The sequence below is a fragment of the Poromitra crassiceps genome, assembly GCF_964638095.1.
Source record: "Poromitra crassiceps genome assembly, chromosome: 19".
Lineage (NCBI taxonomy): Eukaryota > Metazoa > Chordata > Actinopteri > Beryciformes > Melamphaidae > Poromitra > Poromitra crassiceps.
The window spans coordinates 24427474-24442100 of record NC_139646.1 but is presented as its reverse complement, the minus strand read 5'-3'; the positions used below and the strand labels follow the sequence as shown (position 1 = coordinate 24442100).

Sequence of the window (14627 nt, the reverse complement as noted above, 5' to 3'; positions counted from 1 at the left end):
TAAAAAGGGCGTTCGACACTGTCAACCATGTTGACATTGACCCATGTGTAGGCCTGGCTCACCAGGTCCTGTCTCCTACTGAACGCAAAAAAAACTGTTTGTATGTTTTTCTTGAAGCAAGCTACAACTCTTACACATTCCAACGTATTCTTAGGAACTGAGGAAATCAATGTTGTTAAGGAGTTCAAATATTTAGGTGTTATGCTAGATTCCACTCTCCTTCAGGAGCCATGTTAAAATGGTGTCGAAAACAATAAAATCCCATCTACATAACTTTAGGCAAATACGGTGTTCCTTATCGGATAGTGCTGCCATGATGTTCCTGCATTCTATGATACTGTCACATTTGAGCTACTGTTTGACCAGCTGGTCTATGACAGGCCCAACAATCCTTAAGCCAATTGAGATACTCTATAAAAAAGCATTGAAAATTCTGGATAAAAAAACCTTTCACTTACCACCACTGCAATATTCTAACCAAGTACAACATGCTAAGTTTTGACGATTTCAGAAAAATTCACCTCCGCTTGTCTAATTTACAAAATCCTTCATGGCCTTGCGCCACCTCCTCTTAACACCTTCATTAAATACAGAGCAATGTCCAACTCGACTCGATCCACCAGAGCCGTCACGAACGGAGACTGTGAGGTTCCACTAAGAAGAACCTTGTTTGGTCAGAATGTGCTGTCCTTTAGAGGATGCACGGTATGGAACAGCCTACCCCCTTCCATAAGGGAAAGCTCCAGTCTGGTCACCTTCAAGGGCCATCTAAAAGCGTGGCTGAGACTGAACCAGTCCTGCGACCATGTGTGACCTTGCAGGATGCTCACACTTGTATTACCTTTCACCATTAATAATTGAATTTTCCTCTTCTCTCTCTTTACTAATTGTACTGTATTGCTAGGATTGTATATTTCCCATGTATTTTATGAGTTTTCTCTGTCACTGTGCTTGTTTTCTGGGTTGCATCAACCGGCCAAGGGACTGCAGACGGAAACTAGCCTTCAGGCTATAATCTGGCATATTTACATGTACTGTTTGTACTGTTCATTAATATGCACTGTCCCTCCCCCCCCCCCCCCCCCCCAAAAAAAAAAAACAGTCTCTGCAAATCTGCCACCAACAGAGGATGCATTTGAACAACATGTCCAAAGAGCAATGTATCAGACAGCGATATGGTGTGTCACAGTCACATGCCCAAACCCTTGTTATGGTAAGTGGTAAATGGCCTGCATTTATATAGTGCTTTTATCCAAAGCGCTTTACAATCAGTAGGTACATTGACAGAGACATTCCTATCGGCAAGGGATGGGAAACAAGTGTCCATATACCAGATCAAATGAGCAGCCACTTTTTATTCGTCTGTTTTGTTTTTGCTTGGTTAATTTGTTTTCTAGTCCGTTTCTGTTTATGAAATGAAATGAAGCACTGAGATTTGGGGCTACCATAAAACAAATGTATTATTATTACTATTATAATTGTATTATTTTGTCATGTCAAGACAGGAGATACTACTGATTTATATAGTTTGGATTAATGTTCCAGTTTCAATAAAACTTGCAAAATGTACATTAACTTTATTTTATTGGGTTACCCACATTCTGACTATTTGGTGATGTAGTTCAGCCACCTGGTATTTCCCTTTCCAAATATGATGACCATCAGAGTGAGCATTCTTAACTTATAGGCTATTATGCCACTTATCCCCCATTTGGAATTACATAATTTCACTGTTTCAGAGAAGAGGTAGTAGGCCTATGTCTAAAGAAATCTAATGTGCAATAAAACTACCAGATATCTCCATCCTGGTTAGATGGACCAGGATAGACTTTCAGCTCCGTTGAGGCGAGCCAGACCACTGTGTCATCGTCCAGGGCAATTAAGCCATGATCACCGTTTGGTGGCCAGTGTTTTGGGCAGCTATTCATTATGTGCTCCACAGTCTGTGATGGGTCCATCCTGGTTAGTGTTCAATAGCACCCTAGACAATGAAGTAATGGTCTATTTTTTAGGGATTTCTGTTTTTCTGATAAATGAGAGAAAAGTGATGGAGTCCTATGTTCCTATCACCACAAAGTACAATTTCCGCCTAAACTAAAGCTATGTTTACAGGACTATAATTCAATTTTTGTTTTAGGTAAATCATTTGACTATTTGGTGAAGTAGGATTGGGGTAGTTCTAAAGAACAACACCAACAAAAAGTCCCCCCGTGACAATCAATTTAATTAATGGGAGACCCTAAATATAAGAAAATCATTGTTGGGTTTTGTTCTACCTCGGGTAGGGGTGTATCTCAAAATCTGAGGGCCCTTTCTGCTAGACTGGTATAGTGGTGTTTATATTGAATAGCACAAAGGTAAATTGTACATTCAAAAGACATGCAGACCAGTCACCAATCCTGTAGTCTTCCTCTATCCAAGTAGTTCTCAGTGGGCTCTGGGGATCCCCAGGGATCCTTGAGGGGTTTGCAGGGGGTCCCCAGCAAAACGGGGGATAATTTATTTTCACTATAACAATTTCCATAAGTAACAGTGACATAATTTGATGACTTGAATGACTTTTGGTCAAGGGCTTCCGTTTCTGTACTAAACCATTTAAAAGCAAAAATCCTATCAGATGGGGGACCCTGGGCCAAAATCTTATCAAATGGGGGATCCATGGTCTAATTTGTGTCCGTTTAGGCGTCCTTGGCGTGAAAAGGTTTGAGAACCACTGTATCCAAAGAAACTGTTAAGCAACAGAATTACAGTGAAAAGTTCTATAACCTACCCAACACTTATATTTGACAGTTAAAATCCAGGTGCATAAAAGCATAAAACTACTGGTTAGTGTTCAATAGCACTTGCTAGCACAACAGCATTTGTCCCTCTGAATCTTTCCTCTTGCCATATACTGTGTAGGCAACTCATGTACTCTCCCATCATTTGGGAACTGCTCAGATACACACAGGCTTTACAAAAAATATTCTGACATCAAACAGCAATAACATTCTGAAGCACTCAATAAAAAAATGCAGAATGCGATATATTGCAATACTCTAGTATACATAATGTACTAAACATTTTAACAGAGCTGAAAGTACAACTTGCTGTGTGCCACCCTTGTAGTGTAATAATATGTACATCACATTATATTGATAACACCAGCCGACATCCCTAAGCCCTCATGGGTCAAGGCAAGATGGAGGGACCAGTGGACGTCAGCCGAACCATCTAGGCTCCACCGCTACATCAAGGACCCCACGGACGTTCCTGGCCAGCACCTGCCCCGAAACCAATGGTCGACTCTCAACCGCCTGAGGACAGGCGTGGGGCGTTTCGGGGCAGACATGCTGAGGTGGGGCCTCGCGGACAGCGCCCAGTGTGAATGTGGGGACCCATCACTGACTGTGGAGCACATAATGAATAGCTGCCCAAAACACCGGCCACCAAACGGTGATCATGGCTTAATTGCCCTGGACGATGACACAGTGGTCTGGCTCGCCTCAACGGAGCTGAAAGTCTAAGAACAAACGCCAGAAGAAGAAAATAACAGTGGACAAATTGACTCAAAACTGTCATTCACAAATTTCATTCAAATGTATTATTATAACCGTATTTGCCCAAAAGGATTCAAAGTGCAACTGTATCACTGAAGACTAAAACAAAATTTAAGCGCAACTGAACAGAATGAAATAAAATAAAAGTGCAATAAGTATTGCACATTTGAAATGTATTTGTCACACTTGAACAATTTCTGGGGCAACTGGCCCACTTGAATTGACACCACCTATTTCAATCCCCAAGACACACACACAGAGACGGAGTAAACTTTATACATTTCCATTTATTAACATTTAGTTTAGGAATAAATCATTAACATACAAAATACTTTGTTTTCTGCAGATTAAATCAGCTCCCCTCTTCCCAGTAGCTTGTCCCACTAGATCAAACTGCCACAACCAATACTTGTTAGGCCAGTTTCATATTACACTCCATTCCAGAGGACACTGCAATTCAGCAAACATTTGGGCACACATGCATAAGATCAAGCTCATAATTTAACATGGGTAAAACCAAACCACACAATTCAAGACCGTCTAAGACAGCGTTTCTCAACTGGTGGGTCACGACGCCGTTTTGATTGGGTCGTGGACATTGGCCAATTTTTTTTTTTTTTTTTAAGTCTGCCTTTTCATTTCATATTTAATTTTAGTTCAATTCAGATGATTGAAACTGGATTAGCATGGCCCCAGTTTAATTAAAAGTTATGACCAGTTTAACTAAAAAGCATATAGCCTGCCTGTGATTCCTTTTTATTTCATATTAGTTAAATTCAGACTATTGAAACTGGATTAGCATGACCAGGTTAACTTGTTTTATTATTATTATTATTATTATTATTAACTTGTTTAAAAACATATAGGCATGTAATTCAAGATAAGTCTGCCTTTTATTTCATATTTCATACAGTTCAAATAAGACTTTCTGACCATGACCAGTTTGACTTGTTTAAATTTAAAAACATATAGGCCTGTAATTCAAGTCTGCCTTATTTCAATTGGTTTTTAGCCCTAGTTGCACTTCTGTTGCACTTTTTTGTTCATTTGAGGTTTATAACAGTGCATGAAGGCATTGTGTATTAAATTAATGCGCTATTTTTTGTGCAATAAATTTGAGTGGTTTAAAAAAAAATCTGAAACTTGGGTCGCGACTTCATGACAAGGAAAATAGTGGGTCCTGAGGCTACACCAGTTGAGAACCACTGGTCTAAGAGATAGGCTAAAGCACGTCAAGCCAAATCATTTCACCCATCTGTTCAGGGGTCGAAGCACAGCACACCACTAGGCCGTAAAAGATTAGTTTGGGCAAGTTAATACCTTGGGGAACCTATGGGTAATAAAATATAAATATATATATATAAAATATAATTATGCTGATTGCAGGAAACAGGAGACACACTAGACAGGACAAAAAACATGAAAGGAATGAAAGGAATGAAAATACAAAAAATTCCAATTTGGCCGACACTAGCCTACTGGCCCAAATTGGAAGAAAACACTAAAATTAGTCCTGTTACTTCTGGGTGCCTGATAAGGAGATTAATGGACAGTTAGTCTATTACAATGCTTCCAGCACTGCTTACCAGCCCCAGAGCTGTTGTGTGGCTTGTGCAGACGGCCATCAGGCCTCGAGGAGAAGGCTGGGAGCCCACAGCGTCCTGGCTGCGTTCAGCTGACTGCATGCATGCATGCATGCATGCGCGCGCGCTGTCCCGGTCTCGCCAGGAGGGTCGGGCTCCAGAGGGGTCCGGAGTGGAGGAGGAGGCGGTGTCAATGCGTCCTGGTGAAGTGGCGTTGGTGAATGACGCTGTTCTTGCAGTGACGTTTTGGGACGCTTCAGTGGACATGAGGAAGATCAGCTGTTCATGTTGACGTCCTCAGGCTGGGAGTCCGGCCGTACTCGAACTGGGAGGAGAGAGGGTGGAGTTAGTGACTCTCTACTTCAGGGTTCTTTTCTAGATCATTTTCCAGGACTGTCAGTGATGATCCATCAGTCTATCTATCTATCTATCTATCTATCTATCTATCTTATTATCTATAAAAGGGAACATGTGGGCAATGTTTGTTGTTTCCCTGTTTCAATTCCCCCATCACCGATGATGTCATAAGACTGTTGATGTCATCAGATGTGAAGTTGTGACATCATCAGTGATGCCATAAGAGCAATTGTGATGCCATCAGCGATGAAGTTGTGACATCATCAGTGATGTCATAAGAGCAGGTGAGCCCATACAGTGGTCGAGCTGCAGGGTGGGCGAGGCCACGCAGTGGCTGAGCTGCGCATGCGAGCTGCAGGCCAGCTCGGCAGCCAGCAGCGTGGGCGAAGCTGCGCAGCGGGCGAGCCTTGGAATCGCGAGATTCCTAGTAGATTAATATGTTCCTCTCTGTGGAAATCTGATTTAAAAAATGTGCTATGCAAACACACCTACATGTAGCGATGGAATTTATACTTTTAGGATGGAATGTGTATTTGTGTAAACTTAATAAAAACTACTACAGTTACCAGTCCCCTATATTTACATTTGAAGGATAGCATAACTTACATTATTCAGAGGTCGTTGCTCGATGGCGTTTCTGATCTGGGCTCCTCAGTCAGACAGACAGATGACAGAAAAACCTAGATCTGCTCTCTCTCTCTCTCTCTCTCTCTCTCACACACACACACACACACACACACAATCAACAATCAAATTAGTATTGTAACAGACTGTTCAGTGTTGAACAGTCTGGCTATACTGTTGCAGCTAAGCTAAATGCACTAACACGGCTCCTCCGCACTTTAACGTCACAAATAAACAAAACTGTGAATAATCCCACCGCTGATACCAATGTAGCCGTGTATTCGGGTCCGCCTATTCACACTTTGTTAAGAAAATAAACGGTAGTCAGGCTGTAACGTTATAAAAGGCTTGACTTTATTATCCGAATACCACAGCAGGACCACAACAACCCTTGAGTGAACACTAAACAGAGCCTCACATACAAACGCAAATAGATCACAACACTGAACAGTCCGTTACAGTAGTGATGCCAAATAACCAGATGGATTTATGAATGGCTCTGATAATATGTCATAGCATTACGATAAGTGTATCGCGTAACGATCAGGCTAAGCTAGGCTTAACGTTAACGTGATACATAAAGCCCTGAACCGAGCTGGCTAGTGGCTCATTTAACGTCGTTAGGAAAGTTACATAAGGGATTTAAATGCATGTGTTTGCCACATAAGTGATTCGGCAATCGGCATTGCTCTTGTTAGTTTAACAAAACTAATGAAAAGAACGTGAGCTTGTAGCTAACAACAGGAATGCCTCATGAGAGTATACCGCTAGCTAACAAAATGCCACCGGCGGCCCGACTGTAATAAACGAACATTAATGTCTGGCCTCATGCATTTGCTGGTTGAACCATCGATCGACAGTATAATTTATCAACACATTATGCCATGGATGGTAACATTGCCCAGCGCATTCACCTTGATAAAGCATGCCAACTAATAGCTATGCTAACCTAGAAAGAGAAAGACCTCTTTCTAGGTTAGCATAGCTAGCCGAAAGACAGTTCCAATCGGAGGTAGCAAGCTAATGTTTACGACTAGTTAGCTAACAATAGCTAACGTTAAAGCTAGCAATTGTAACGTTAGTGAACAGGAATGCCACGATGAAACATAAAATAAACACTCAAAATACCGACTAACTAACATTAATCGCTGGTCTTGCGTTAGCCAGTATCGACAGTAAATACCATTGACAGTAAAACACATTGATAACCTGATAGCGTTAAACCGGGTGTCCTGTTTCAACCAGGCTATAGAGCTAGTCATACTATAGCGATTAAAAACCACATCTACCAAATGTCTAAACACTAATAACGTGACTATAAACAAATGTAACGATACCTGCTAACATGAACTGTTTGCGTGTTGGTAGAAAAAACCTTCTTCTTCTTCTTTTTTGGAGTTTGATGGCGGTTGGCAAACATATGTATGTGCATTACCGCCACCTACTGGAGTTTAGAAAACCGCCCACACGGGACAGCCTAAAACTAAAACAAATGCACCCAGAAACCACCCAGGGATATTTGATTGGTCAACATTATACTGGCTTTCTATTGGTTTATCTTTTTGATACTGATGTTTCGCTCTAAATCCAAGAGCAAAGAGAAAATCCAAGAGGAGAAATTCCAAGAGAGAGCACACTCAATTTGAATGGGAGCATAGACTGAGAGCACAAGCAGACAAAATCGAAGTCCGAGGACATGATATTTGAATGTGAGTGCATGAAATCTGTCCATAAAGAAAAGTTTTGAGCGCGAGCGTAAAGTTTTGAGCGCGAGTGTAAAGTTTTGAGCGCGAGCGTATAGTTTGAGGACAAGCAGAGTAAATCTGAGCACACGCAGGGGCTTTTTGAGTCCAAGGGTCGAAAATATGAACGTGAAATTGATAAATAATGCTCTCAAATTTCTTGAACACCCTCTTGAATATAGATTCTATTATAATTCCATACGGACCTGCCTCCAAGCTAGCCTGGTAAAACCATCCTAACAACGTGACCGGACCTGCCTCTAAGCTAGCAAGCATCCTAACAACGTGACCGGACCTGCCTCTAAGCTAGCAACCATCCTAACAACGTGACGTCACATTCTGTTTCACTCTATGCATCAGTCTGGACTCCGAGCCGTCCACATCACTTTCAATGAGTGGGAGTACTTACCTTGACAGACAACTCCTTCAGCCAATCAGCATCGCCAAATCCAATCCAAATCCACTCAGAAGAATGTCGAAAACATTTTGCGCAGAGAAACTCCACTGGGGATTACCTTGTTTAATTGTTGTTATTGAGTCTGTTTCTGCCCATTACTGCACTAACTTACTCTACTAACATTAACGTTACCGCTCGTTACTTCGGGAGCTGCCAATACTGCTTTGCCAGTGACGTCCCTGATTGGTTGGTTATGTTGTCAACTAAGAGGCAGGTCCCTGATTGGCCTGTGCACTTTGTAATTTCTGGAAATGGTAAATGGACTGCATTTACAGTATATAGCACTTTTATCCAAAGCGCTTTACAACGTGCCTACATTCACCCATTCACACACCGAAGGCGGCCAGCTGCCACGCAGGGTGCTAGCACAGCCATCGGGAGCAATTTGGGGTTCAGTGTCTTGCCCAAGGACACTTCGACATGCGGACTGGAGGAGCCGGGGATCGAACCACCGACCTTCTGATTAGTGGACGACCCGCTCTACCTCCTGAGCCACAGCGGCTGGAGTTCACGTGATCACGATGGTTTTACCAGGCTACCTCCAAGTGGGATGCGTGCGGTAACGTCTGGCCCACCCGTGACGACCCCCCTTCTGCCTTCTCCACCTCGAGCTAACGTGTAACTCATGTCTGTGCTGGAGACCAGAGAACTTTTGACCACTAGTGACGACAACCAGCCATCAAGTATACAGACCGCTGCTCTTCCACAAGCGCATCATCAGTTTAAAGACATGCCTTCAAGCGCCTAGCCCTGTTGTAATGGAAACGCTAATCCCAGCCGCACACTGGCGTGCTGCGCTGGGTCGGGCCGGGCCAGCACATTTGTATGGAAAAAGGGTATCTGTGTGTGTGTATGTGAGTGAAAGACAGAGCAGAGAAAGCTTTTTGAATTCTTCTTATTGCTATTCTTATGATATGATTTTATTATGATTATGGTTCAAGATAATATTGTCAAGTGTGTAAAAAGCTCCTCTGAAGCGGAGCAGCCTGAATCTGATAACTGAAGTGCTTTGATACGTGGCCACATGTGATTCCTCCCTCCCTGCTGTGTGGGGCGAGAGATCACACCAGCCAACTTCCTGGATGGATGGATGGTTTTTATCCCTCCAATATGTTTTTTTTTTAATATATATATATATATATATATATATATATATATATATATTGTGTTTTCTATGCATCTGCTGTTAATCCTACTGAGATGCTCAGATCCTACTGAATCATTCAGACTTCACTGTATTGTTCTGATTTCCCGACATGGCTGAAACATTCGCACACTACATAACTCTTTCAATCACAGCTCCCTCATTTCTGTAATTATAGTTTTACTTACTGTAGGCAAAACCTGAAGTTGGAAATAGAGTTGGTAAACATACATTTACGTGATGAGGCAACCTAAGCGGCTGTATTAAATGTATTTTGCGGCGACACCGTGATGAAAAGGGGGAGCTGTAATCTGAAGCCTCGTTGCCTCAAGCCTCAACTGTCCAGATGATCTGCGGGATCATGATGTGCCTGAGGAAGTCGTCTTCCCCTCGTCTTAACTCATATAGAGAATGTTCTCACACAAGGCTCGTGACATTTCATTTCTGTGTTTCCAGACACTCGATGTGTTGTTGATTTCTGTTGTAGACATGTACGGAAGCTCTTTTGTTTTAGCGTGATAATGTGAAGATATGCAGGGTTCCCACGGGCCTTGACAATCTTTGAAAGTTTGTGGGTTTGAGGAAAAATTAAACGAGATCTTTGAAAATGAAAGGATGGCCTTGAAACTTGTTTTATTAGTATTATTACTATTAATAATAATGATAATGTATCAATATCCCTCAACTGTTCATGCTTTGACTTGACTAGGAGTAAAACATCTAGCCTAGGTAAACCCAGCCACCACGTGACCTGCTCTCTCAGTTCCCAGTCACTAACATAGTGACTGAGAACAGGTCTGAGAGCAGGTCACGTGGGGGATGGGTTTACCCAGGCTATAAAACATCAGCCTCTGTGATGTCCAGTTCTGACCCATATCATGTGTGACCCTGACCCCCAAACTTTTCAAGGTTTTTCTTAAAATTATAATCCATACGATTTCAGTTTTGTTATCTTGGGTGACACCTATGGTGATGATGAGTGGTAATAATTGCAGGTGAGATACAAACTGTTATTATGTGACATTAGTCAGTTTGTTCGGCCATAGTAACCACCCGTAATGCTAGCAGACTCCGGAAAAAAGTAGCTTGCTATCCTACTTCACACAAGAGTTATGGGGAATCTACAGTAACCTACAGAGTGAGTCTATTGTGTTAGCTCCGCCCACCCTGTGAACCTACAGTAACCTACAGAGTGAGTCTATTGTGTTAGCTCCGCCCACCCTGTGAACCTACAGTAACCTACAAAGTGAGTCTATTGTGTTAGCTCCGCCCACCCTGTGAACCTACAGTAACCTACAGAGTGAGTCTATTGTGTTAGCTCCGCCCACCCTGTGTCACCACAGACACACAGTTCATAAATGCTGCTATACTGAAAATGCAAAGGCTTCCATCAATGGGCCATAGGCTCAGTCACCATTGTGTTAACTCACTATCAGATAGCTAGTGATTTAGCAGACATTTATTTAGATGAAAATCTTATGGATTATAACTGATAACTGAAGGTGATATATTATTAATTTATGTCCAAGTGGGAACCCTGGATATACAATATTTCCATGATTTATAGTGATTTTAAACAAATGCTATTTTGTGTGTTGATTGTAATAGTTGGTAAATAATTTGCAAGTCAGATTCTATTAATAAACGTTTAAAATAATCCCATGTGTAGTCACTTCACGTATCTTGAACCACGCACTAGATGGCCAGCTGGCCTGGAATCGATGCTCACTTTCCTATCCAGCTTTCTTTATTGATGCATTTTCTTCTGGCCATTTGCCAGACTTTTCCAAAGTCGATGTGTATTATATAGACCACAGGCACTTACCTGATTACCTTTTTTACTTTGTTTACTTTCCTGAGTTGTTACTGTAATCATTTAATTTGGAGCAGGCTAAATAGGTGGGGACTGGGGAGGTAACAGTGGAAACTATACTGTAAAGAAACCGTTTCTTGTGGATTTCCTCAGGTCCTCTCTAGGCTACTTTAACTCATTGACCACCTTCTGGAGATGAGAGATGAGACTAATGATCAGCATGGAGGAAAGTGGGCTGTTGGTTCAGTAATAAGATCCAGCAAAGGAAAACGGAATATAAATAGGAACACACCAAAATGAGGGTACAGCACGAAACAGAGATAGTCTGGCAAGCGAGACTATATCGGCATACACAACCTACAACATCAGCACTCTCTGCCAAGTAGAAATATAAGAGGATGCTCAAAATACAGTTGGCTACTTACAGAAGAAAATTTAAAGTTCAGGATGAGGATACACTAAAATCAATCAAATGCACAGAAGGCTATTCAGATGCAATTTGTGAAATTAATTTACCCCCCTCCCCCCTTGAAGCTATAGAAAATATATTATATTATATTGTAGAATAAAGTCTTATTTGTAGGGCTGTATCATGATAAAGCTGGCTGATCAAATGTAAACCAACACAACTTTTGAAACACAAATTGTAGGCTTCTTATGGCCTATTTGCCTAATGGCATATGGCAGTGATTCTCAACCCTTTTCATATCAAGGGCCCCTAATTTATTACACATTATTAGGGCCACAGTCACAGACCCCTGTTGGATTAGATTTGGTCTCTCTGACCCACATCTGAGAATATTATTGTCCGATATGATTTTGTCCAGAAATCCATGACTGTTGTAGAGATAATTGTGACACTATGATCAAAATAGTCCTTCTACACTATAATTGTACTTGTAAATGAATGAAGCTCAATTTGCTGGGGAACCGCTGGAACGCTCTCTAGGACCGCTAGTGGTCCCCGCGTCCCATGTTGAGAACCGCTGAGCTAATGGGTCACAAACCTATGGAGTAAATGAACAGGACGTGGGCGTGGCTGCATGGATCACCACATTCACCATACTGGAGTTATGACATAATTAGACTAGTTAATGTTTAACTGGACACCAGTTTCCCTCTGTGGGTCAGGTAGGTGTAACTCCGCCCTCTCCTCCTCCTCCTCTGAGGAGTAACTCCGCCCTCTCCTCCTCTTCCTCCTCTGAGGAGCTGCAGTCTAACCTCGCGTCACCAGGCTCTTCTCGGCGAGAAAGAGCCTGGCTCCCGCCCACAATTGATTTTGTCACCCTACTGGTTCCGGCCTAGAGCCCGCCCTAGACCGGATGGCAGCGTTTCTAGCTCGTCAACTTTCACGTTAACTTGACAATTTGACCCAAGTATCAGAACGGCAAACAACAAAACAAAAGATGGACGTACCGAAGTTCTTTTAGAAACATTGCGGATTCACAATCTCACATCTTTTAAGCCAATACAGAAGCTTTGCATCAGACAATTAATCGAGAGAAGAGACATCAAGCTAACAGCAACACAGATGTTTTTTGGCGCACTGCTTTCCGGTGTTCATTCTGGTTCCGTGGTTTACGCCCCATGACAAAAAGCGGGGTGGAAGGTGCCCAGACTACTGCAGTCTGTCAGTCTGTCAGTGATGTGTATGTATGGTTGGAAGAGAAAGGGGAAGTAACAGTGTGCAAACCAAACCGCTGACTGGAGAGAGTGCACTGCTGGAGCCTGTCAGACCGAAATATCTGCCGTAACCGAGCTAGCTCTGGGGAGGTAACGTAAAACCTTTTCTAGCGTTACTTTGATTTTGTTGGTAATGTAATTAAAAGTGTGCGTATAGTATTTTGGTCATATCGAGTTTTTAAAATGGAGACAAACTAAAGCAGGCTTCAAATGATATGCAGATAGAGTGGCAAAGCGGTGTTTGATTCGGGTCTGGTTCTGGACTTTAGCCTAGCTTGGGAATGACATAATAACGTAACGTTAAAAGCTAACGCTTTGGCATTACTACTGTTAGCTCGCAACGTTTCCACACACACAGACGAGCCGCTGAAAGCAAAGCATGCTCCAGCAAGCCTGTCTGTCCCTTTGTTGTTCCGCCCGCCCATCCGCCACACAGGGACAAATAACACAGTCATCGCAAAGTTATGATATTTTCCTCGTCTATTATCATTTGTAAACTTAATTATATTGCTCTATTTCCCGACGATCTCATTCATCGTCTCCAGTACCCCTCCCATTTCTTTCCCCAAAGAATGTGGGAGGGAGTGTTGACAACATGTGCGGTGCTAGCCTTACAGTGCAGTACTGGATTTCACTCAGGAATCTAAACTGACTTTCTGCAGAAATGAGAAGCTAAGTTCTTGTGTACGTTCTTCAAATTGAATTATATATAATTTATAAGCCGAATGGTTCGCAAAATAGGGTCCTGGGGCACGATCCAGGGGTCACTGAACGGGTTCCAATGGGACTCGAATGAGGAATATTTGCATGTCACTCACCACACTGCGGTCAACTGAGCCGACGTTCGCGAAACCACAGTCAAGCCAGCCGACACTTGGTTTTTGATGCGTGTCTATTCGTGCCGTAACGGTACTGCTGCTTCACGGGTGTTCGGAGCGGGCTAAAAAGTCGAGTGTCACAATTCAGCGATCCTTAGATCGACATTACAACAAACAGTGTATTGAATGACTGTTGAATATGTCACAAAAGTCCTACCTTATTGAACGATCGTAGCAGGAGTTTCGCTTGGTACTATCATGTTGATGCTCTCAACAAGATGGTGAAAAACCGGCATTTCCGGGACTGGTTTTTCAAAATAAAAGCACGATTCGACTCCAGTCTAGACCACACAGATTTGGTGTTTGTTCCGACTTTCTAAGTAGGCTACTGTACAATCTTATAACTCCATAATCCCACACCATGACTGACATAGTTGTGTACACTACACCCCTAGGTATGCACTCTCATGAAATTAGTCATTTTCACTGTGCCATTTTGGAGAAATACAGTCAAAATCTTAATACTGAACTTGAAAAATGTGTTTTTTTAGACTTCTAAGTACCGGTACTGTACAATCGCATAACTCCATAATCCCACACCATGACTGACATGGTTGTGTACACTACACCCCTGGGTATACACTCTCATGCAATTAGCCATTTTCACTGTGCCATTTTGGAGAAATACAGTCAAAATCTTAATACTGAACTTGAAAAATGTGTTTTTTTAGACTTCTAAGTACCGGTACTGTACAATCGCATAACTCCATAATCCCACACCATGACTCACATGGTTGTGTACACTACACCCCTGGGTATACACTCTCATGCAATTAGCCATTTTCACTGTGCCATTTTGGAGAAATA

General features: G+C 42.2%; 1 protein-coding gene across 1 annotated transcript in view; it reads left to right on the top strand.

The window, feature by feature from the left end:
- Window positions 1–12923: 12923 nt before the first annotated feature.
- LOC310794148 (inactive rhomboid protein 2-like) overlaps window positions 12924–14627 on the top strand; it is an 81674-nt gene continuing 79970 nt past the window's right edge. The window contains exon 1 of the mRNA XM_083656055.1: window positions 12924–13032. The gene's annotated coding sequence lies outside the window, so the exon portion shown is untranslated. The remainder of the gene's footprint in view (window positions 13033–14627) is intronic.